This window comes from Pleurodeles waltl, chromosome 11, assembly GCF_031143425.1.
Source record: "Pleurodeles waltl isolate 20211129_DDA chromosome 11, aPleWal1.hap1.20221129, whole genome shotgun sequence".
Classification (NCBI taxonomy): domain Eukaryota; kingdom Metazoa; phylum Chordata; class Amphibia; order Caudata; family Salamandridae; genus Pleurodeles; species Pleurodeles waltl.
In genome coordinates this window covers 255,432,113-255,458,591 of record NC_090450.1, presented here as the reverse complement: position 1 = coordinate 255,458,591, position 26,479 = coordinate 255,432,113, and positions in this window count along the sequence as shown.

The following is a 26,479-nucleotide window of genomic DNA, read 5'->3' as shown; positions in this document are numbered from 1 at the left end:
TTAGCAAGGGTATTCATTGTTGTCGTTGGAGTAGCAGGAGATTTAGGTATGTTGAAAGAAGTAGTTGTATTATACATAGGTGCCTTTAAAGCTTCACTATATGTCAAGTGCTGGATGTGGTTGAATTTCGACATAAAGCATTACCTCCCAGGATTAGGTACTGAGTTATTTCAATCACCTTGGGTTTATGTTAAGAGATTGTGTGCTAGGTTGTGAAAGTTTTTACAACACTAATTCTGAATCTCAGGAGACTGTAAGTATTTTTACTAACCCAATAAGCTGTTAATTAAGGTAACAGTCCTCTCAGTTCCTATCCAGGTATTTTACCGCCAGTCTTTAATGCCATATCAACAGTGCAGTGCTGTTCAGCTTAAATGTGACTGACAGCATCGGAAGTATGCAGAAGGAGTAAAGTGTTAAGCTAATCTCAAAATATGCAGACCATAAATCAGTTTATGGACATCTCCTTTCACATGTGCATCTTATGGAATGAAAACCCATAAGGAAGTGTTGAGTTAGGATGTTATGAATCAATTGGATAAAACTTGTGACAAGGTAATTTTAAAAGGGGAGATGCGTGTCTGCCAACATTAAAACGTACAGTTTAAGTTTAATCTTTCCTTCCAGATTGTCACCGGTTCCCCGCCCCCCCCCCCCCTTCCTTTAAAAGAAGTTCAATCAGCTCTGTTTACAAGCGTGTTCTCTCCTACAGGCGTCTCATGTTTACAAGTTGCACGAATAGGAGTTAAACAAAGCGTGTTAAATTTTAGTTGAAAGGAAGCAATCCTTGGCTGCCGTTAGCACTCCTATCAGTATAGTCCTTGCTGGAGTGAAGGATAATGCTGTTTGCATGTAATAAACTATTCCAGTCTCATCCCATGTCACGGAGTTTCACACGAAAGCCACTATTACTCTCAGTGGCAAACTCCACCCCTCTTTCCTGTCTCACTTCCCTGCGCCATGTTCTGCAGTATTGTGTTTATCAAAACATCACTCGGTAATCCCCAAAATCTCCCCATAATATTTTTCATATTTAGGCACCCTCTAAACCCCAAGGGCTCCAGTAGGCTGAGCCCTTTAATTTGGCATTACCAGACATATGCCCAGGGTGGCAAGAGCTAAGGCACAATAGAACCATTTAATGATGGAAACTCTTTCATCACATAATTGATTAATTGTTGCAAACAAAAATGTTAAACAAGGTCAGAGCGACTAAAGCATGGCTTTATTATTCATATATGGTTGAGATTCTAGCTGTAATGCCAAAGTATTAGCTTTTATGCCTTTACATGTGAAATTAATATGTCTGATTTATGTCAGGTCCCGTGATTCTCCTCTGGTGCAGAATGGTCATGCGTTTCCAATGCCCAACTGCCAGTAAAGCCTGTTAATGAAACAGGCTTCACTAGCAAGGCGGAAAGTGCATAGGGATAAGAAGAAACAACTCCAGATGCAAAGGATTTCTTGGAAGTGGCAGAGGCAAACTCACTGGATGTGGAATACTCCATTTCCATCGGGAAGGATCTAATGCACACAAGAAGTAAACAAAAGCATAAACATCTTCCTAACAAGGAAACATTTGCTAACCAATAAGCATTCCACTAGGCCTATACCCTACCAATTCTCACTGGAATTTTAGATTATTTTCTAGCCCTACAACTGTTTACTACTGTTCTAATACACATTTAAGAGTTTATCAGACTTGAGCATATTCAGTCAATTCCAAAACTCTTTTTCTTAGTTTTAGCAACTCAAACTATTCCCATTGTCTCTGAATACACATATACATAACATGTGATGCAACGTTTTTTAACTTAAATAGTCTGCTGGCTGAAATCCAAATAAACAGATTTTTCTTGCTTTTCGTTTGGAAGAAGTACTGGGTTCTTCTATATGCAAACAGGGACTGGGAAGGATAAACCCAAGGAAGAAAAGAAGGGCAAGCGACCAAAGGGAGTTTAGAAGTGGGGGGGTGGGGGAATGTCTCACTGCCAAGCAGAAATAAAGAATAGCTTACTGACTTTAACTTTTCTTATGAAGTTCTGGAAACTTATCAGCAGAGAAATATCTTGACTAGAAAGCGTTTTAACTTACAGCTGATGATGAAACTGGTGGAGGCACTACAAGGTAGTACTAGCTATTTCCCTGCAGCCTTTCGGTCAGTGTACTGCCTGACAGCAATCAGACGGAGCTTGGTCAACACTGGCAAATGAAGAGTTAGGATTCTGCTCCCTGGAAGAACACTGCTCTCTTCCTGCTAATATCATCAGTTGAGGGCAGAGGCAGGAATAGACACCACTCACTCTGTGAAGCCGTAAAAACAAGCTGTGTTAAAGGGAGACACTGCTCCTACCAATGATGACTGCTGAAGACTGCGTCGAGGAAAGACACTCCCCGGAGCTCAATCAGGAATGAGACAGTAAGAAACTGTTAACACAAATGTCTTAGTTAGAAATTATTAATGAATGTTTGTGTGTTCTGAATAATGAATTTGATAGAAAATGAATAACGTAGAGAAAAAGTGCACGTTTAAAATTGTGACATCGGAGAATGGCCAGCAGTATTTACGAATTGTACTAAATGAGTGATTAAAATACATGAAATATTGAAAATGTATTAGATTAATGTAGCAATATGTCATATTGAGAGTTATAACCTATGTTCTGTATAATTGTAGGCCTTAACTTAGCGAGTGTCTCGGCCTCATGTTGCCAGGCCTCAGGCAGAAAAGCTGAATTTCTTAACGTCTAATGGAAAAATGCTGACAAAATGAACGGACCGTGAACTGCTCATTGTTTTAATAAAATGTTTAACTAGAGCTTCTATGAGAACCGACGGACAGGAGATGATGACTCCTGAAAGTATTGAAAAGAGTGTAATGCGTGCTAGATGTACTTTCCCAGGACTCGAACAATGAAGACAGTGACTGGAGAAGAAGATGCAACATTTTTGATACCTGACGAGCCCGATGATGAAAACACTGTAAAGCAGACCAATCAACGACATGTGAACTGAGAAATATTAGAATTCATAGATTTGGTACATAGACATTACTGGTTAAGAAAATAACGTACAACTAATTGACCAATTGGAAATTGGGGGATAGTCTGGGTGACTTTAATATAACAACGTGACAGGGGGAAAAGACTTCAGACCTTATTCTGATTTTGTGAAGCGATATTGAGCGAAGAAGAGATTTGAGATTCTGTCACTGGGCTCATACTCTCTGATTGAGAGCCTAAGGTGATGCTGATCAACTGATGACCTGAGGACGAAGGCTGACTCTGTTGCTGACCCATTCCGTGGATAGGTAGATATGACAATGTGACTGAAATGCATTTTTGTGCCTTTTCTTTCTAGGCACCAACTGCGCTGCCTAATAGCGTTTTAGCTAATTGCTTTTCCTAAATTCTTGTTTTATAAATTGTTTTGCATGAAGTCCCATATGCAATGCTAATCTGGGTTAGTTGAGGGTTTCCTTACATGACATTGACAGAATACCTATATAAATGGTTGACGGACTGCTTTGCTGAACTTCATGACTAGGAAGGATTATTTGTCCGCGATTCTGTTATTGACCTATGTTAATGCTATAGAATGTACTCTGATACAAGCTTTGATTAGTATATGGTTTTCGAGTCTTCTAACAAATTGATGCTGGGTTTTAATCAAACTGAATTACGTTTGAATTAATCTCATGATTTAGTATTGTAATCAATAGGGAAATAATATTACTAAAACGTATATTGAGGTGTGGTTATTTATGGCTGAAAGGTCATGGTGTGATGTTTATTGCTCATAATGACTATTGATTGATGTTTTGACTCATGGTTATTGAACCTTGTGAATCGATTACTGAGAACACTCAGGTGGTCATTCTGACCTCGGCGGTAAAAGGCGCCTACCGCCGGTCAGAAATCCTCCATAATTCCACCGCGGTCGCGGTAACCCGCCACGGTCATTCTGACCCGCAGCAGCCAAACCTCCGAAAATCCGACAGCCACAACAGACCGCCAGACCAGCGGTCGGCGGAAAAGTGGAGGTGACCAAACCTCCACCGTCACGCCAACAGAAATACGCCCATGCCATTACGACCCACGAATCCACGCGGCGGTCTTTCAAACGCGGTTTTCCATTGGCGGTACACACCGCCGCGGTCAGAATACACACAAACGAACAAAACTCAGCCACATTGGCCGATTTGAATTCCACACACCTGATACACATACACACACCACTCCCACACACACAATACAATATAAAACACACACCCACATCACCCACAAACCCCTTCGACCAAAATCCAAAAAGAAGCACTGAGAGACACAGCAGCGATCACAGAACACCATCACACAGAGGCACACAACACCATCACCCACACAATATCCACACACAAAACAACACACACCACCACACTCAACACAGTTAACTACACATACTCCACCCCACACATCATACACACCACTCCATGGCACCCCAAAGACACCCCGCTTCTCAGACGAAGAACTCAGGGTCATGGTGGAGGAAATCGTTCGGGTAGAGCCCCAGCTCTTCGGCACACAGATCCAATACACCAGCATTGCCCGGAGGACGGAGCTATGGCAGAGGATTGTCGACAGGGTCAACGCTGTGGGACAGCACCCCAGAAATCGGGAAGACATCAGGAAGCGATGGAACGACCTACGGGGGAAGGTGCGTTCCATGGTATCCAGGAACAACATCGCCGTGCAGAAGACTGGCGGAGGACCCCCACCTCAACCCCCACAATTTACAACATGGGAGGAGGAAGTCTTGAACATCCTGCATCCTGACGGCCTCGCAGGAGTCGGCGGAGGAATGGATTCTGGTAAGTTGAAGCTTCACTACTGCTTCCCCCCCACCTGCATGCCAAATCATACCCCAACCCTCACCCCATCCTCGAACCCCACCCTCACCCCCACCCCCATCCTCACCCCCACCCTCACCCCCACCACCATCCTCACCCCCACCACCATCCTCACCCCCACCCCCAGCACACCTATTCCCTGCCAATGTCTCACCATCACAACCCACACATCCCAAAACCTAGGCCTGCATGCGTCCACTAAGCATGGACACCCATCACCAAAGCATGCCCAATGCATATACACATCCCCCCCACAAGCCACCCTCACCAAAGCCCCCACACACGAATGCCAGCACTTGGGGACACGGGAACCCACAGATACACCCATATGGCACACATTGAAACTATAACCATACCTCTATACCCCTGCAGGACCTGACCGCCAACACACCGCCACGGAGGGCCCAGAATTCTCCACACCCCCCACCCAAGAGGCCGTCAGCGATGACAGCAGCTCTGTCGACCTGGACACTGATGACCAGCCCGGACCATCGGGGACCTCTGGACAGTCGGTTCCCCTCACACAGGCACAGGCCACTACAGACCCAAACCCCTCTGGGAACACCAGCACAGCTCCCACCCAGCGGGCCCATGCCTCTGTCTCCAGGGCGCGTCAATCTGCAGTGTGTCTACCACTACAGGGCACCCAGGATAACCCACCACCCCAACAACAACAGGGACCTGGGGGCAGTGGTAGTGGGCACACCGGCCAGGGGGCAGAGGCCCAGGGAAACAGGGCAACTCGGAGGGCAGCTGTGCGACAGGGGGGGACGGGCCCAGGGAACCCACTCTCCACGAGGCCCTCACCACCATCATGGGAGCATACAACCGCTCCCAGGAGACGATGGCGACGGTACTGGCCAGGTTCCAGGAGATCCAGATACTGCAGGAGGAACACTATTGGGGGTACAGGGAGGACATCAGAGCCCTCACCTCCACCCTGGTTACCATGGTAGGGCTGCTGCAGGAACTCATCAACACCAGGACGGACACTCAACAACAACAAAGGGCCCCTGCCACTAGCCTGGACCAAGAACAGCCAACCACCTCCGCCGGCGCTAGTGGACAGGAGGCCCCCGCACAACAGCAGCCCACCAGACCCCCACCTCCTGCAGGAGAAGAACCACCCCGCAAGAGGGCCCTGAGATCTCGCAAGAAGACAGAGTAGGATGTCAAGACCCCCGCCAGCAAAGGATACCACCTGATGTCATCCCACTGTCCCACATTGTCACCCTGTCCATCCTTGAACTGCCCATGCTCCATCTCTCCACAGGCCTATGGACAATGCACCTGTGTGACTGTTACTCTGGACTCTGCCATGGACATTCCTTCACCATAGCCCCCACCCACTTGAAACCACCCATCCCATTTTGAGCACTGAAATAAACACCTATTTTGCACAAAACTATCTGGAGTCTGGCTGTGAATTCAAAATATTGTAATTGACATGACAGTGCAAATATGTCCTTGTACATAGTGAAGTCAACAAACAGCTGCCACAAAGCTGTAGTCCATGGGGAAACAAAGCACAGGACTCGTGGTGGGGACCCCAGATCTGAAATAGGGAGGGAAAAGCCACAACTCAGTCATCATACACTGGGGCAAATAGACAGGCAGCAGAGATGCAGGAGAGTATTTTACATTTACAAAATTATGTTTGAATTGTTACCTGTGTCCTATTGGAAGTACTGTGCAATGATTCTGTCCTTGTTGTCTGTTTCATCCCCGTCGTCTTCCTCCTCTTCACTCTCCACAGGTTCCACAGCTGCCACAACACCACCATCTGGACCATCCTCCTGCAGGAAAGGCACCTGGCGGCGCAAAGCCAGGTTGTGAAGCATGCAGCAGGCCACGATGATGTGACACACCTTCTTAGGTGAGTACATTAGGGATCCACCTGTCATATGCAGGCACCGAAACCTGGCCTTTAGGAGGCCGAAGGTGCGTTCGATCACCCTCCTAGTACGCCCATGGGCCTTATTGTACCGTTCCTCTGCCCTGGTCCGGGGATTCCTTACTGGGGTCAGTAGCCACGACAGGTTGGGGTACCCAGAGTCCCCCAATAGCCATACACGGTGTCTCTCTAGCTGTTCCATCACGTAAGGGATGCTGCTATTCCTTAGGATGTAGGCGTCATGCACTGACCCAGGGAATTTGGCATTTACATGCGAGATGTACTGGTCAGCCAAACACACCACCTGGATGTTCATGGAATGGTAACTTTTTCTGTTCCTGTACACCTGCTCCCTGTCTCTTGGGGGAACCAAAGCCACATGGGTCCCATCAATGGCACCAATGACGTTGGGAATATGTCCAAGGGCATAGAAATCACCCTTCACTGCAGCCAATTCGCCCACCTCAGGGAAAAGGATGTAGCTCCTCATGTATTTCATCAGGGCCGACAACACTCTGGATAACACCTTCGAAAACATGGGCTGAGACATCCCAGAAGCAATTCCCACTGTTGTCTGAAATGACCCACTTGCCAAGAAATGGAGTACTGACAGGACCTGCACCAGAGTGGGAATCCCTGTGGGTTGGCGGATGGGGGACATCAGGTCGGGCTCCAGCTGGGCACACAGTTCATGTATAGTGGCACGGTCAAGCCGGTAGGTCAGGATAATGTGGCGTGCTTCCATTGTCGACAGGTCCACCAGCGGCCTGTACACGGGAGGATTCATCCGTCTCCTCGCCAAACCCAGCGGACGGTGCCTAGGAAGGACAACATGGAGCACACAGTCAAGCAACCCACAGGTGCGTACTCACAGCTTGCACAGTAAACGATTCTCTATGCAGTGAATGGCGTGTCTGAGTGGCTATGCAAGGCCTAGGCCTGTGTGACGCAGTTGAAATTGAGCCATGTGGACCCTCGAAATGGCGGCTGCCTGACCTGCGAAGTGTGACAATGGGATGTGAGGTCAATGCGCTGGCGTGGCACACCGCGGCGGTCGAAGACCGCGGCGCGAAGCCGCATTGGTTAACATTGAAGCCTATGGGTTTCAGGAGCCAATGGCGAAGGGCGCCGGCGGTGGCGGTACGCACCGCCGCGGTACGCACCGCCGCGGCCGTGACCGCCATTTTCTATCTACTTATTCACTCGCGACTTGAACTTTCACAGGAGAGGACCTATACTGCAAGTGTTGCTGTGACCTCGTTCTGGAAGGGACAATGGCTGCTGCGCCTGGGGAAAGGGCCCCTGCCTTCACTGGAGAAGAGTTGGAGAAACTTGTGGATGGGGTCCTCCCCCAGTATGCGCTACTCTACGGTCCTCCAGACCAACAAGTGAGTTTAATTCAATATGGATTTGGGGCCACTGGCTGGCTTGGGGGCCTGGCGGGGATGGGGGGCATGTTGGGCCTGGCGGGGGGCCTGGCGGGGATGGGGGGCATGTTGGGCCTGGCGGGGGGCCTGGCGGGGATGGGGGGCATGTTGGGCCTGGCGGGGGGCCTGGCGGGGATGGGGGCATGTTGGGCCTGGCGGGGGGCCTGGCGGGGGGCCTGGCGGGGATGGGGGGCATGTTGGGCCTGGCGGGGGGCCTGGCGGGGATGGGGGGCATGTTGGGCCTGGCGGGGGGGCCTGGCGGGGGGCCTGGCGGGGATGGGGGGCATGTTGGGCCTGGCGGGGGGCCTGGCGGGGATGGGGGGCATGTTGAGCCTGGCGGGGGGGCCTGGCGGGGGGCCTGGCGGGGATGGGGGGCATGTTGGGCCTGGCGGGGGGCCTGGCGGGGATGGGGGGCATGTTGGGCCTGGCGGGGGGCCTGGCGGGGATGGGGGGCATGTTGGGCCTGGCGGGGGGGCCTGGCGGGGGGCCTGGCGGGGGGCCTGGCGGGGATGGGGGGCGTTGGGCCACTGGCAACGAAAATGCAGACAAACTTGAACGTGGTATTTCTCCCTCCCTGTACGTGTCACATAGGTCCGCGCCCATGAGAAGATCGGGATTTGGCGTGCCATCGCCAAGTAAGTCCAGACCCTGGGGGTCCACCATCGACGGGGCACCCACTGCCGCAAGAGGTGGGAGGACATCCGCCGCGGGACCAAGAAGACCGCAGAGTCTCTGCTGGGGATGGCCTCCCAACGTAGGCGGGGTGCCTGCCGTCAACTGACCCCCCTGATGTTCCGGATCCTGGCGGTGGCCTACCCTGATTTGGATGGGCGCGTGAGGGCAGCACAGCAGACACAAGGGGGTGAGTACAAGCATAGTCTACTCTGTTGTCGCGCAGTGGAGGTGTCTGGGTGGGGGAGGAGGGCTGTGGGTCCCCCTAGGCCAGGGCGATATCTGTAGGCTGGGCACCCCCGTAAGCCCCTGTGTCCCCAGCCACCACCCTCAGTAGTGTGCCAGTACAGCCATCCCTGGGCCGTGTCATCCATGGGTGCAGTTGTCAACTCTAGGCGTGTAGGGCATGTTCCACGGAATGCGTAGGGGACCCCAAGTGCGCAACTTAGTGCAGGGGGCATCTGTGTCTGTCATGTCCGCTAACTGTACCGGTGATCCATGTACTCAAAATCTCTTTATTTCTCTCTCCCCCCCCCTTTTTGTTTGTCTTTCTGTGCTTGTGTGCCTCAGCATCATCAGGCGGAGGAGAAGTGGCATCGGGGCAGGAGGCATGTTGGGCCTGGCGGGGGGCCTGGCGGGGATGGGGGCATGTTGGGCCTGGCGGGGGGCCTGGCGGGGGGCCTGGCGGGGATGGGGGGCATGTTGGGCCTGGCGGGGGGCCTGGCGGGGATGGGGGGCATGTTGGGCCTGGCGGGGGGGCCTGGCGGGGGGCCTGGCGGGGATGGGGGGCATGTTGGGCCTGGCGGGGGGCCTGGCGGGGATGGGGGGCATGTTGAGCCTGGCGGGGGGGCCTGGCGGGGGGCCTGGCGGGGATGGGGGGCATGTTGGGCCTGGCGGGGGGCCTGGCGGGGATGGGGGGCATGTTGGGCCTGGCGGGGGGCCTGGCGGGGATGGGGGGCATGTTGGGCCTGGCGGGGGGGCCTGGCGGGGGGCCTGGCGGGGGGCCTGGCGGGGATGGGGGGCGTTGGGCCACTGGCAACGAAAATGCAGACAAACTTGAACGTGGTATTTCTCCCTCCCTGTACGTGTCACATAGGTCCGCGCCCATGAGAAGATCGGGATTTGGCGTGCCATCGCCAAGTAAGTCCAGACCCTGGGGGTCCACCATCGACGGGGCACCCACTGCCGCAAGAGGTGGGAGGACATCCGCCGCGGGACCAAGAAGACCGCAGAGTCTCTGCTGGGGATGGCCTCCCAACGTAGGCGGGGTGCCTGCCGTCAACTGACCCCCCTGATGTTCCGGATCCTGGCGGTGGCCTACCCTGATTTGGATGGGCGCGTGAGGGCAGCACAGCAGACACAAGGGGGTGAGTACAAGCATAGTCTACTCTGTTGTCGCGCAGTGGAGGTGTCTGGGTGGGGGAGGAGGGCTGTGGGTCCCCCTAGGCCAGGGCGATATCTGTAGGCTGGGCACCCCCGTAAGCCCCTGTGTCCCCAGCCACCACCCTCAGTAGTGTGCCAGTACAGCCATCCCTGGGCCGTGTCATCCATGGGTGCAGTTGTCAACTCTAGGCGTGTAGGGCATGTTCCACGGAATGCGTAGGGGACCCCAAGTGCGCAACTTAGTGCAGGGGGCATCTGTGTCTGTCATGTCCGCTAACTGTACCGGTGATCCATGTACTCAAAATCTCTTTATTTCTCTCTCCCCCCCCCTTTTTGTTTGTCTTTCTGTGCTTGTGTGCCTCAGCATCATCAGGCGGAGGAGAAGTGGCATCGGGGCAGGAGGGAGCTGCATCTCACATGGCCCAGGAGGGCCATGCCACAGAGTCTGACTGGACCAGTGAGACGGAGGGCGAGGGGAGCTCCACAACGGGGACGACTGGACCCTGCAGCGACACGGACACGTCCTCAGAAGGGAGCTCCCTTGCGGGGGTGGCACCATCCGTGCCCCCCGCCATTACAGATACAGCCGCCACCCAGCGCACCATCTCCGCCCTCCCAGCAGCCCCTCAGCGTTTGCCCCGTGCCCGCTCTGCCAGGAAGCCGGGCATCTCCTTCGCCCCAGGCACCTCAGGCCCTGCCCCTGTTACCCCCGCTGCCCTCAGTGAGGAGGTCATTGACCTCCTCCAAACGCTCATTGTTGGGCAGACTACCCTTTTGAATGCCATCCAGGGGGTGGAGAGGGAGGTTCATCGCAGCAATGCGTACCTGGAGGGCATTCATTCGGGTCAGGCTGCCCATCAGCGATCGTTCCAGGCTCTGGCCTCAGCACTGACGGCAGCCATTGTCCCTGTCTCCTGCCTCCCTCTACTAACTCCCTCCTCCCAGTCTCCTGTTCCTCTGCCTGTCCCACCCACACCATCAGACCAGCCTGCACACACCTCAACACCCAAGAGCAGCTCATCCAAACATAAGCACCACAGATCACGCAGACATTCACACAAGCAACATTCCGATGCAGACATGCCAACAGTCACTACCACCTCTGTGACCCCCACCTCCTCGTCTCCCTCCTCCCTCCCTGTGACGTCTACACTCACAGCTTCATTCACCTCACCATCAGCCAGTGTTTCCATCACCAGCACACCCTCCAGTACAGTCCGCACACGTGCAGTCACCACCCCCACTGCCATTTACACGTCCCCTGTGTCCTCTCCCACTGTGTCTGTCACCCCCTCTTCCACACCACACAAACGCAGCCACCCACCCACCCAACAGCCATCCACCTCACGACAGCCTCCCGCTCCTGCACCTGCACCCAAAGACAGCAAACTTGTCTCGCCTACAACCACATCCTCTCCCTCCACTCCCATACCCACTGTACCTACCACTATCCATTGTCCCAGGAAAATCTATCTCTCTACTGCTACCTTCTTTCCTGACCCTGAGCCCCCCCCTCCTTCTCGTCGGGGTAAGAAGAGCACCTCAGCCACCACGAGCCCTGCAGCCCCCTTGACAAGGGTGCAGGGGTATTGGAGCCCACCAGCCCCCAGGTCTGGATCTTCTCCCAGCAGCAAGGGGACAGCCAGCCCACCCCCTGGGAAGAGGAGCAGAAGGCGGAAGGGCCGCCGCAGGAGCCCGGGTTCTATATCCCCCCAGGACACTAGCCAGCCACCGTCAACAGCCACAGCTCCAAAGGGAGGAAAGGGCCACAGACTCCCGACTAAGGAGGGCAAGGGCAGCAAGGCGGAGAAGTCAGGCAGCAGGCCTGCTGCCCATGGAGGACCCGTCACAGCTGCCCAGGAGGAGCCCGCAACCCCCATAGCCGCTGCCCAGGGAGGAACCGTCACAGCTGCCCAGGGAGAGCCCACCACCCCCATAGCCGCTGCCCAGGGAGGACCCAGCCCAGCTGGCCAGGAGGGCCCCACCACCCACAGCCCAGGTGGGCATTAAAGGAGCACCATCCCCGCTGCCCAGGAGGGCACCACCAGGCAATGAGCAGTTGGCCATAGAATGGCCGCCGTCTCCAGCACCGCTCCGCTGGGGACCGCCGTCTCAAGAACCGCTGAACTGGGCCCTTCAAGGCAAGAACCGCTGAACTGGGCCCTTCAAGGCAAGAACCGCTGAACTGGGCCCTTCAAGGCAAGAACCGCTGAACTGGGCCCTGCCGTCTCCAGCACCGCTCCGCTGGGGACCGCCGTCTCAAGAACCGCTGAACTGGGCCCTTCAAGGCAAGAACCGCTGAACTGGGCCCTTCAAGGCAAGAACCGCTGAACTGGGCCCCGCCGTCTCCAGCACCGCTCCGCTGGGGACCGCCGTCTCAAGAACCGCTGAACTGGGCCCTTCAAGGCAAGAACCGCTGGCCCTTTGGCAGACGTGGCAGGGCAGGATCTGTCTCGGGCAGGGCTGCAGGATGTCCTCTTGCCAACATGCCTCCTCCAGTGGCAGTGGAGTCTGTTATGGACTGTTTGGACTGTGGCTTTGCACTCCCCAGGATGGCCCAGTGGGCAGGCCACCCACTGTATGGACTGTATGGACTGTGGCTTTGCTCTCCCCAGGATGGCCCAGTGGGCAGGCCAACCACTGTATGGACTGTATGGACTGTGGCTTTGCACTCCCCAGGATGGCCCAGTGGGCAGGCCACCCACTGTATGGACTGTATGGACTGTATGGACTGTGGCTTTGCTCTCCCCAGGATGGCCCAGTGGGCAGGCCACCCACTGTATGGACTGTATGGACTGTGGCTTTGCTCTCCCCAGGATGGCCCAGTGGGCAGGCCACCCACTGTATGGACTGTATGGACTGTGGCTTTGCTCTCCCCAGGATGGCCCAGTGGGCAGGCCACCCACTGTATGGACTGTATGGACTGTGGCTTTGCTCTCCCCAGGATGGCCCAGTGGGCAGGCCACCCACTGTATGGACTGTATGGACTGTGGCTTTGCACTCCCCAGGATGGCCCAGTGGGCAGGCCACCCACTGTATGGACTGTATGGACTGTGGCTTTGCTCTCCCCAGGATGGGCCAGTGGTCATGGAGTCCCCTCGTGGATCTGGCGTCGTGTACTCAAGTGGCTGAGGTGCCCCCCCTTCCCTTCCCCCTGAGGTGCCTGTCCTTTTTTCTTTCTGATGCCCCTGCAGTGTTCTCTCCGTGGAGTTCTTCTCGTGGGACTGGGCCTTGCCCCTTTGCTCAGGACCCCTGTGGTCCACGGACAGTGGTTGGACTACATATAGTAGATGTATATATTTTGTACATAGTTTATTTATTTATTTGGATTACTGCTGTCCATTTTTCAATATATCTGCCTGTTTAAGATCTCTTCTTTTGGTCTTTGCATTATTTCGGAGGGGGGGGGTTTGTGGGTTGTGACAGTGATCTGTGGGAATGCATTGATGTGTGTGTTGTAGTGGGTGTGGGTGGGTGGGTGTGTGCCGGTAATCTTTTCCCTCCCCTGTGTCGTAGGTGCAGTACTCACCGATGTCTTCCGCGCCGCCGGGCGTGCTCCTGGTACAGGAGCAGGTATAGGAGTGCGGGGATGACCTGTAACTCGGGTTCCATACTGCCGGAATCTCGCGTGGAGTATGTGGAGGTGAGCGTTTTCCCGTTCGTAGTCTGTTTCCGCCGTGTTTTTATCGGCGGTGCTCCCGCCCCGGAAAAGGTGGCGGATTGGTGGGTCGTGATAGGGTGGGCGGTACATTGTCTGCCGCCTGGGTGTTGGCGGGGACCGCCGCGCTGTTTGTTTGTTCCGCCGTGGCGGGCGGAGTGTTAATGCGGTGGGCTGTGTTGGCGGTTCCCGCCAGGGTCAGAATTGCATTTTTTGGACCGCCGGCCTGTTGGCGGGTTGGCCGCCGCTTTATCACCGACCGCCAGGGTCAGAATGAGGGCCTCAGTGTTCACCATAGCTAGGATACTCCAAGCGAATCAAAAGGTTCATCGACCTGTACGCGTCACCTTGTAAGTTTACTTATTAAGGACCCACGCGCTAACAGAACGAAGATGCTACTCCTCCACAGGAAGTTCTTTCTGAATGGAGCTGACAGAGACTCTATCAGACTCTGAGGGGCATATTTAAGAAAACCTTGTGTCCCTTAGCGCCACCATGGTGCTCCGTATCTAACACACAGCACACCATGACGCAGGGTAGGGGGCAATAGCGTCATTTTTTATTAACGCTATTGATGTACTCTGCAGGAATAGCACCAAAACATTGGCACTACTCCTGCAGAGTACATAGGGACCCATTATAAATAATTATGAATAATGGAAGTCCCCTTTTAACGTCTGCTCTGAGAAGGAGTTAAAAGTGCTGTAAAAAATGATGCAAGGAAATCTCTTAAATTTCCTTGCAGCACTTTTTCACCCCACTCCCCCAACGAGGGAACGCCCCCTTTGCATACATTATGCCTGGGCAGGCATAATGTAGCACAAAGGGTTACAAAGTGGCTCAATGTATGCATTGCGCCACTTTGTAAATATGGCGCAACGATTCTTCGCCTTGTTGGGCCACATTAGCGTAAAAAAAGAAATCTGCTAATGTGGCGCAAGGTGGCACTAGGGGCTTTTAAATATGCCCCTGAGAGTCAACTAAATAGAGCAGGCCAAATACAGAATGCTCTAAGGATACAAAAGAGGTCAGAGAAAGTTTTATTTTACTAGTTATAATTCGTGACAAAGAGAAACCAGGAGAAGAACCTCTCCTCACAAAGTCAAATTGAACTGCATAGAGCATATTGCATATTGCTCCAGCCACTTCCTTCATGCCTGAATTCTCGTGAGAGTTCTAACCCACACAATGTGGTTAGATTATTCTCAGATAAAACAGCAGCCATCTTGGAAGGGCCAACTAGTTCCAATATTCTATATCTTTCCAGGGACTAATATATGCAAGCATAGATGTTAAATTGAAGCTCACCTTACCACCGTTCCTTCTGATATGCTGAGCAATACCTGCAACCCTAGCCTGATTCCTGACATATTTACAATAGTTCAAATTTTCATTTGAATGTTTAAATCTGAATTTGTATTGGATTTGTTGCTTTTACATAATGAGGATGTCAGCAGAGTGCTTGAGAGAGGTAAAAAAATATATATATATCATCAATCTTTTACATGGTGTCAAACTTTTTTGTAATTCATTCACTGACATTAACTTGGTGAATTTGAAATATAAATGATAACATAAGTGCATTGCTTCAGAATGCAATCTCTTCATTCGTAAATTTGTTTCGTCACCGAATGGCAGGTAATCATGTTTTCAATTTTCATTCTAAATAACTATTTTTTTGTAACTACTTACTGTTCTTTAAAAGTAGTTAGCTTCACAGAGACATGAAAAGCAAATGCAAGCAAGTACATAGGCATGAAAACAGTATATATCACACAACTGGATTATAACGAGATTTGCAATACAAAAATCCACACACTTACATGAATTCAATCCCAATTTATATGCATAAAGGTTACGTTTAGAGAAATATGTGTCATTCTGTTATTTTCAATTAAGTTCCCTAAATCCTGCAGAGTCAGAAGATTTTGCAGTATTCGGGCAAAAAAACTGTGAAGCCCCTCATAACACAACCTTCTTTTTATATGATTGAAAAATGCCTTGAGGGTAAGAAAAAACACTGCAGCTCGAGCACTTTGCACCCCCCGCCATGTGGTAGGGAAGGTTTGAAGTGTTTCACAGGGCGCTGGGGGAAATTTTCACTTAAGGCAACAAAAAGTGTCCTCTGAGTCTTAAGTTTAAATATTAAGTTCAAATAGGAGACATCGCACTATCTGTTGCTCTCCATGTGGGAGAGAAATGTCATTATATGGGGAACATGAAAGCTTGAGACCTACAGCACGTCAAAAGAGTTAGCGAAGGATGTATGAATGAAAGTATGAGAAAGAGGCAGCATGAGAAATTTTGAAAGAGGGATAGAAAACGTGAAAAACAGCTAAATTGGAAGACAAAGGAGAGGTAAAGCGAGATAACAGATAAAGAAAGAGAGAGCTATTGAGAAAGTGACTAGGATAACTAAAGAACCTCAGTGTGTGATAAAGATCATGACTGTGCGTGTTCTTGTGTGTATGATGACAGCGTGAGAGTCAATAAGCGAATGAGTAGGTGAGTATGCCAGGAGCAACTGTGGACTTTGTTAAAGAGGCCCGAGAGGCAGAAGAAATAGCCAGCAAATTAAAAGCATGTGCGCTAAATTCGGGTGATTTCCTTGTGCACAATCATGCAAATTTTCTGAAAAATTACGTGAATTCGATACCTAGCATTTAGCATGTCCATTTTAGACCTGAGGGCTCAGTTAACACTAAAAAATAACACAAAACACACAAGTGCTGTGAACATCAGCCGCTCACATTTTATTTGTTCACTCTGTTACCGTCCTCCCATGAACATTTTTTCACCCAAACAGACTTGAAATTACATGACGTGGTGCAATTACACAATTTAGAAATTACATTTTCTATACCAGCATTACACGAAATGCTGGAATTATGCAAGATAATGCAGGTGTGACAAAAATGTCTCTGCCAAGTTAAGAGCACAATCATTCCTCAAAATAAAATTGCAGCAATTTTTCTGGGCTATATAATACTTGGAGTTCTCTAATTATTTTCAGGAGTGTATGTCACTGGGATATTTTAAACAACCCTTTTTGGTGAAGTGATTAGGTTGGCCACTCTTTAGGCAAGCTTTGCAAGAGAGGTGCTACTCCAGAGGAAGAATGAGCTGGTTCTCTACTTTCCTGGATCCTGACATTCTTCTTTACCAAGTGCATTTTTAAATCAAATTTCTAATTACATTTCCTGAAATCAAGAGATTTTTAGACTGTTCAGAAAGGCAGTCTTGAAAGGATTTTGTAGTGCAGTCTCTACTACTATAAAGATAAGCATCACATCAGACTTAGTGCCCCAAGCACAATACCATTTCAGCTGTTCACAAATGACGTGGAGTTCCCATATTGGTTACATTGTTAGTAAGTATGGGGAGAACTTGCAGACGTAAGTGCACCCGGGTCCCACCTGACCCCTTCCTAAAGGACATGGTAGCATGCAGCGTTCACCCCAACAGCCTCACAGCCTGCCTACCCCAAGACATGACCACGAAACCACCCTACATAAGGTACCCAAATTGTACAGCTTTTGTCATTTCTCGGGTAGTTAGTAGTGCTTGGTGCGAACGTGAGTTATAGTTACCTGCCAGCTGCAAAGAGACGTCAGGGTCCCAGCTGTGCATGCCCTATCTTACTGCCTATGATACAAATTCCCACAAAGGATATGGGTTGTCTAGGAGAAGGACCTGGACTGGACGTCATCTTTGATACCTGTGAATTGTTCTCGAACCTTAAAAACAACACAGAGAATAGTGAATGGGTCTGTCCTCATAGCTTCCCTTGTGTGTTGTCCTGTAGTGTGAGTAGTCCCCCACCTACCTCTGATCAACTATTTCAGTCGTGACGTTTGTTGTGTAGCTGTAGCACCAGATACTGTCCACTGAAATTTGTCTCTGGATGGGACGTTAGTTGTAGTAAGGTTAGGTCTAGGAGGAAACAAAGCATATTTTTTTCAATCAAGGTTAGGACTCATACAATCCCTTGTTAACATATAATGCTGCACACAAAGTGCAACCAAAAGTGCACGTACTGGGATTGTCATTAACCACTATGCATGTAGATCGAACGTCCTTTGAGCTCTTGCCCAGAAGTGAGATGGTGCCTAGAATTCTCTAGTTCGTGAACACTGTTCAAGAAGTGTCAAAACTTAATGTTCCTGAAAGGTTAATGTTCTAACACAGTAAATGTCCAAAGAACTACTGTTCTCCAGCAAATGTTCCCAGGACCCAAATTTTGTTCACCAAGTTCGGTTCATGTATGTCTTGGCACATAATACACAATAATACAGAAGCTCTACTCACTTGTGCCTTTGCACATAATACACACAAATACAACAGCACACTGTAACGCAATGCGTAGTCTAGGTAATACCTTCTGCTTTATGTAATTGCAGTTCTCTACGTCAATAACTGGTGCCTTGGCTTGTGGCATACCCTTGCTTACATTGGATACCTTTGTTTATGCTGCTTTGTTTCTTCTCTTTTTTAGGATTCCAGGAAGGCTGACTGTTGGGAACCTACTGCGATGAGCAAGGAACCATGATGGCTGCTGGACGACTTTACAGGTAAGTGTGGGTCTGAGTTTCTTCTGGTGCGCAGAGATGTTGACTTACCGAGAGTCTCAAGGTAAAGCATGTTCCAGATTGCTTGGTGTGGTTTACATGGATAAACCAAACCCAAGGTGGCAGCTGAGAGCTGCTGTGGTCTTGCGGGATCCCGGCAACTTCAGCAGTGGTCCCTGCAGCGTAAACAATAACAAACAGGCTCAGATGCTAACAGGCTGAGCTACAATGCATAGTGCTAGTGCATGAACAATGCTTCCCCCTTATCAATATTGAAGCCACCCACAATACAAACATGAAACGAGATACAAGGTACAAACATTGCATTCCAAATCAATGTGTACAAATCGATGAACCCATATGCATATCTGACACACAAAGGTGCTGGTGCACGAGTTGGAGGTTGGGGTTTTTATTAAATGAAGACTAGCCATTCAGGATGGTGGGGAACCATGACATTACCTTAGGGCACAAGTTATATTTAGTTGAAATAACTATAACTGCTGAATTTCTATGGTTCTGTATGTTTAAAATGTGAGCCTAACTATAACATCCCTGTAACATTGGGTTTTATAAGTGAATTACTATGTCTTTTTAATTATATTTCCTAACTATAATATCCCTGTAACCTTTTTTTTTTTCAGTGAATTTTAATGTTTTTTTTACTTAAAGTAATATGTTAATCCAACCACTGCCACACTGGCCTGTGGTCTGGCCCCACAGACAACCCCATATAAAGACCCAACCCTGCATCACACACTGCCTTTGGCTGTGTGCAGCATGGGTTGACCACAGGGCCTGGCCTGGGGTTTGGTGATTATAGGGGTTTGGCAGCCATCCAAAGATTTTGCTGGGAAAAAGACTTTAATATTCCATCACAAGAAATGTTTAACATTTAAAACACCAGTGAGTAAACAGACACACCACTATGTGATAGGTGGCTTAGAACCCTTAACCGACTGAGCGTCAGTCTGAGCTTTACCAGTAGCTCACAAGTGACTCTACTCTGTAGTTCATTAAAACATAGCTATAACATTCAAACCAAACATGTGACACTTTGAAGTCATTGTATAAAGAGAACATTGCAATACCAAACTCTCTTGCTTTCGCTTCCATCCCGTTATGGGATGGAAGAGAGAGAAAGAGAAAGTGAGACATTGAGAGATGTAGACATTTAGAGGAAGGTTTTGACAGAGAGAAATTGAGAGAGAGAGGGAGAGAGAGAGAGAGAGAGACAGTTTCTAGACTTTGATGAATGATATTCTTAGAATGAGATATTTTGAGACAAATTAAAAAGAAAAAATTATTTGTCAATTAAAAGGAGTGAGATCACCTTTCAGTATGTACCTTAAACATTTAAAGTTGATAGAAAATTCAAGCAGGGAAACGGCCACAGATAAACACTTGTACTAGAACCCCCAACCTTCAGGTGTGCGTGTCTAAGACCTTAACTACTACACGACCAGTTGTTCTTGTTTGGCTCCCTCTTCAGACATTACTATGACATCCACCCCAAAAAGTTTGCCGGGCAAAAGACTTCATTTTTTCATAAAAAGGAATGCTTACCATTCAAAACACTAGTAAATAAACAGGCACACTGCCATGAGATACCAAGCGTTGAACCTTCAACCTACTGAGTGACAGTCCAAGAGCTTTATCAGTAGGCACAATGTAAGTCTGTTCTGCTGTGCATCAAAACGTAACTATAACAATCCAACCAAACATCTTGCTAGTGTGTCTTCTTGAAGTCATTCTATGGAGAGACCATTGCTATTGTTATTGCAATGGTCTCTCCATAGAATTACTTTAAAGCGGCACACAAGCAAGACGTTTGCTGACAGGACCGCGGGGGGAGTCTGGAGGCCCCTGCGGTCCCAGTCAGCTCCCCGTGTCCTGCGGGAGCCGTCATTGCTCCCGCAAGCAGTGAGCTGCTTTAAATAGCACCTCCCTGCTTGTGTGAGCAAGGCTTTCATCTCTTTTCTTGCACCATGTTCTGACAGCGCCTGCAGTTCCCACCAAGCAAAACCAAACAGCTACCTTCCGATGGTGGGCACCAAAGTAGGTATCAGGAGCCTTCTCTGGGGGGTGGTGGTCTCAGAGCCATCTAAGACTCCATGAGGGGGGCCATGCATCCCTCGATCTATGAAACGTTGCCCCAGGGAGGTGGTGGTCCCTTGGGCCATGGGTACGTGATGGACCCCCCCTTCTTATATCTATTCGTAGCCCCGGGGAGGTGGCGATCCCCAAGGCCCAAGGTATTTTTTCTTTGCTGCCCCGAAGAGTTGGTGATTCCCTGGGTGCTGCGCGGCCCCCCCACACACACATAAATTATAGTCCAGGGGAGGTGGCGGACTTCAGGGACAGGGTCATCTGTAGGACACACCCATTACTTTTATACGTTGGCCCAGGGTGGTGGTAGTCTCCAGGGCCAGAGGGGGTCCACGGGACCCTCTATCAAATTATTAATAAATAAGCCCCAAAAAGGTGTGGTCTCCAGGCTGCGGGGGGCCACGAGGCCCACTGCATATTTTCACGCATAGCTGAAGCAGAGTCTCAAATGGCTTCCAACACTTCCTGGTTGAAGTGTTGGCAAGCGATCAGATGTCTGCACGAGATCTGCAGCATTCGCAAATTCGTCACAACCCTAGATATACAAATCTGGTTTGCCTTTAAGTTCTCCTAAACTATTGAATGGATTTACACTAATTAACAAAAAGCACTCTTCCTGGAGCAAGAGCTACCTTTATGCAAACTTTGGTGTAATTCCATCCAGCGACTTGGGCTGTAGTCATGTATAAAATCTCTATTGGAATTAAAATGGTAAATGCATTTTTTAACCTCACCCTTTTTCTCGCCCCCGTTTGATGGATCAACCCGAACATTTCCATGCACAACAAGATCTAAGAGAGCACTTTTTAAAAACAATTTCATGGAAATTCGTCAAACGGTGCCAAAGATATAGGCAAGTAAAAAAATGGGCTTTCAATGGAAAATAGTTTCTAACTATAACTAATTACTGGCGACCCCCAGTAGGCTATACATATATATATATATATACATATATATATATATATATATATATATATATATATATATATATATATATCAAATCCAAGTGTTTCCTCCAAAGTCGGAACAAACTTCATGTCTTTCAATTAAAAAAAAATGTAATAGTCAAAAAACAAAACCCCCAACGCGTTTCGCGAGTCACAGCTCCCTTGCTCACAAGTAATTTTTTAGTCCATCCTTCAGTTTCTATATACTACACCCAACCACTACCAGTGACAAAGGACAAGGAAATTACATATTTAAACGGCAGCCATCTTAAAACATGCTTTTCACTATTCAACAGAAAGTACTACCTCACTTGTTTTAATCCTTCGTGACAATACTTACAATTAACTACAAATAACTTTTATTATAAATTCGATTTACAACCATTCTTAATTACTATATAATCCGAATACTTTTTAACGAATTGTTCATAAAAATACTTTCCTATATTACATTATATTATCTCCAATGTATTATAAATACCTATAATATTTATTCATCTTTCCATAGATGCAGTTATTTGATGCATTTCAATGCAAACCTTTAATGGGACATTATATTATATTCATTCTTCTATTCAATTGAAATTATTTTCTTTATCATTCCTCATTATTTCTAATAATTAATCCTCAGTGGGCAACTACTCAATCCCATTTCAACAGACATTTCTCACACAAATTTATTAAATTCTTCAATGAATCTATCTTCAGATAGTTTCTATTGATATAGTGAATTTTGCTTCTAAGTGGCCATCTTATTTCATCATATCTATAAAACACAAAATCAAAAAATTAATACAATTAAACTACAACACCTTACATTAAAACCACATAATTACCAAAGTCCCAATTATAATTTGTAAACTCATCATTCGCGGATATTACTCCCTCATTACTACTACTTCATGTAGACTTTTCAGACAGCAATATTGTTCATAACATCTAACTTATTATTCATATCATCTAACTTATCAGATGTGCCGCCAGTTCTTCATCCTTATTTAATCCATCAGGCTCCATCGTATTGCAATCAATAATTAAACAAGATTCCAATGAGGAATGATAAAGAATATAATTTGAATGAGGTGGACCTTTGCGACCCCCTTGCGAGTCGCAGATGGTGTCAGGGACACCATCCAACATTCCGAATTGCGACTCGCAAATTGCGACTCGCTCTGACTCGCAATTTGTGGGTCGCAATTCGGAATCTTCCTACATCTGGCCCTAAATGTTTTACATACCTGTCTCCGAAGTTAAGCCTAACTGCTTGCGGCCAAGCTACCAAGGATTGAGCAATGATTAATTTATTGAGACCCTCACTGGGCCTAGTTGGAGAATGTGGCCTTTTGCCAAGTGTAGGTACCTATGTGCCATTATCAAAAAAACACTTTCCAATACTTGTTATTGCCAGGCATGGAGTAAACTGAGTTTTCATTTTTTCCCACTCTACCCAATGACACAGCTTTTCCACAGAAACTGGGAATATTTCCTCAAGTGTGCCAACACCTGCTTGCGAACTCTAATTGGTGCTGAAAATGGATGTGGCTTTTTTGCAGTGCAATTAAAAAAACGTTTTTCTTGTGACATTGAAACTGTATAGATGTTGGTAATTTGTTTTCTGTATAAAAAACTTAAAGGAGGTTTGAAAGTTCCACAAAACCCCACCTAAATAAACATTTTGAACCTCAGAAAGCAACTAAAATCTGAAAGTATTACTGGAAGCCTTGTGAAGGAACATTTGCAACTTTCAACATACTAGTAAATGAAGGATTACACCTTGTGAATATCCAAGTCTGTTTATTGTAGCATTATTTAAAAGTGCATGGAAACTCAAACCAGCACTGGGTGACTGCAAATCTTTTACAACAAACCACATAGTGATGGATGAGGTATCAGAATTATTCTCAGTGAATGATAATCACCTGAGACACATTCCAGTCCATCTTTTTTTCTGACTGTGCAGTAGGAAGAGACAGGCCATATGCAAATCAGTATTAGTTCTCTTGCAGAAACTCTCTAGTCTGAATTCCAAGGCCATGTCAGACCCTCTCCAGATGGGATCACCAGCAACCCTACATAGGTTCTTGGACACATACGCTCAGCAAAGATCTAGTCCAATGACACAGTGAGCAGAGGTCCCAGGTCTGGACATACCCGTCAAATGAATTAAAGTAAGGCCCATGTGATCGCAAGTGGATAAGAATATTTCAAGCATTCTTTCTGTCACTTTGTTGTCTATTTTAGTAGAGACCTCAAGTTTAACAATTATACCCAGATGTAAGCCATGTTTGAGCACTCACATTACCTTCTTTCGGTTGTTTAAAGAAATCCTAAAATTGTTGATTCATCTTGTGTTTAAAGAAAGTGGCTGCCATTCTCTTGGAGTTTAAGGTGATGATTAGTCACGGAAACCATTGTTTTACTGGATGCTCGTGGGCATTCTAGAGTAACTTTTTCTCTAGATTTACTTTTAGACAGTCCTACTTCAGAATAGCAGTACAGGGATTTAAATTATTTTTTATATGTCTCCCTTTTCCTTTGTTTATGCTAGGTCGATTTGGATCCAACCCTTTTACAGTTTCCAATAATTGTTTTCCACTTCATTCTGATCTAATTATTCATGGTTTGTCAGTTTAAACACCATCTTGACTAATCAAAGTACCAGTGAAATCAAATATTCACCTTTATGAGCAAGTCATGTATAGGTTAATTGTAGATATTAAACAGCAGGTCTCCAGTACACATAAATGTTTCTTCATATTGTATTTGGGCAGTCCCAGACAAACCACCTGTTGGACTTGTCCTTTTCTGCAGGGTCATCTCCAGGTTTTTTGGCTTAACCCCCCTGTTTCACGAATCTGTTTTTGTTGGATTTTAGGACTCTGAGCATGTTACCACTGCTCAAATGTGCTGAAGTGCTTGAACTGTCTCCAGTAAACATGGTTGAATTTGCTTATACTCACTTGGCCCCTTTAGTTTACTTTTTAAGTCCCTAGTATAAAGGTACCCAAGGCCTATAAGTTAAATGCTACTAATGGGTCTGCAATGTATTTTGCCACCCACCTCAGTAGCACTTTAAACATGTCTCAAGCGTTCCTTTGCAGTCTGTATGTGCAGTATAAACTGCCATTTCAACCTGGCAAAATAAATCTTTTTGCAGGCCCAAACCATCATTTTCAACACATATAGTTCACTCCTAAGGTAGGCCTCATATTGCCCACAGGGAAGGGTGTGAGGTATTGATAAATTTGGACATGTTCTCTTAAGTTTTACATGTCCCGGTAGAGAAAAACTGAAATTTGTTCTTCCTCTTCTGCAAGGGCTTCATAACACTGGGTTACCTTATTACATTTAATGAGTGATAACTTTTAAGTGGGAACAGGTCGGAATATCAAGTTTGGTGCCTAAAGAATTATAAATTAAAACCCTTTTTAACAACAAGATCGAATTTTAAGTCACAATTATGAAAATGTCACTTTTAGAAAGTTGGCATTTTCTTGTCCTAACCATTTGGAACCTGCTGCTTGGGTTCCAGGTCACATGAATAGGTGCAGATGGTAGTTGGTCTTTGCATATTCTTCCCAGACAGGGAGACAAAGGGGGAACACGTGTTGGCAGGAGGGGCCATCTCTGAATTGATGAGGGGGAGAAACTGTCACCCACCATACTTGCACATTACAAAGCCTCTGCCTGAGCACACTCACAAAGGGTTCAACACTAGTCTTTTGTGCCCGCAGACAAGGTGGGGCCAGGGAAGGAAAGAAGAAAATTCCAAGCCCCCTGGTTGTGGAAACCTCCAGAACCTTCTCCTACTTCAAACCTGGCACCTGATGTTAATACTGGACCTTCAGGCACAACACTTCAGTACATCTCGGGACATGTGGAAGGCCCAGAAAGACTGCTGTGCTGCTCTGCAAGAAGGACTGCTACTCTGTTGCCTGACTGAGAAGTACTGGATTTGCATCTTGAATCCAGATTCATCAGAGTGACTAAAGGGCTTCCAAATCAGCTGCCCCGATGGTCGACAAGTTAAGGAGGACACTGCAGGCCCTGATGCCATGATCCGGAAGGTCGTGGCCTAAGGCAAGTACTGAGGTGGGAAGGTGGCCTGAAAAAGTGGTAGGTGGGGCTATCGGCCACAAATGAAGGAGTGTGACAAGTTGTGTGACGAGCCCCAGCACGGTTTCTGAAACACTTTTTGCATGTTCCTCACACAGCACCGCACGGTTGTGTCGTAGACCACCAGGGAAAGAGGTGGTTGACTTTCTTTTGGCATTAGCACCATACTTGGGCTAATGACAGTGTTTTATTTTCTAGCCAAGGGCCACGTCCTTCCTGAAGCTGGTACCTCGGGTGAAAGGGAGCACTCCTAACAGCTACCTACAACTAAAACCTAGAAAACAACAACCTGAATTTAAAGGAAGTTGGAGGAACAAAAGAAAGGGAAAGGGGACATTGCTATTTCTTATTGTGTATTATCACACTAAACAATAAACCAGTTTGACTTTGGGTACTTGCCCCCTTAATAGGAGCCAATTTCAGTCAGCAGCAGGCTGCTTTGCTGCTGTTTGTGTGGCGGCTGACCCCTGGGGCGGGACTTCATCCCCCAGGGTCCACCTTACTCTACGCACAGGAGGGAATAGCTCGGTGAGAGCACTTTTAATTTTTTATCAAAACATCAAGGCCCCTATGCCGAGGACTGAGGTCGGGTCGGGTCACCCCTCCTGGTCTGCGGGTTGGGTGGAGTCACGGATCTTATAATCCACCCCTTCGCTTTGTTCTGACAAGGGAGTTGAGACAATGGGGAAGAGAAAGGCAGCGGCTACTGTTTCCTCAGGGGAAGTTATCACTTCCCTTGGTTCCGTTCTGATGTGAGCTGCAGTCGTTCTGTCTAATGAAATTGAATTAACTGAGCCGTGATTATCATTGGAGCTAGGCC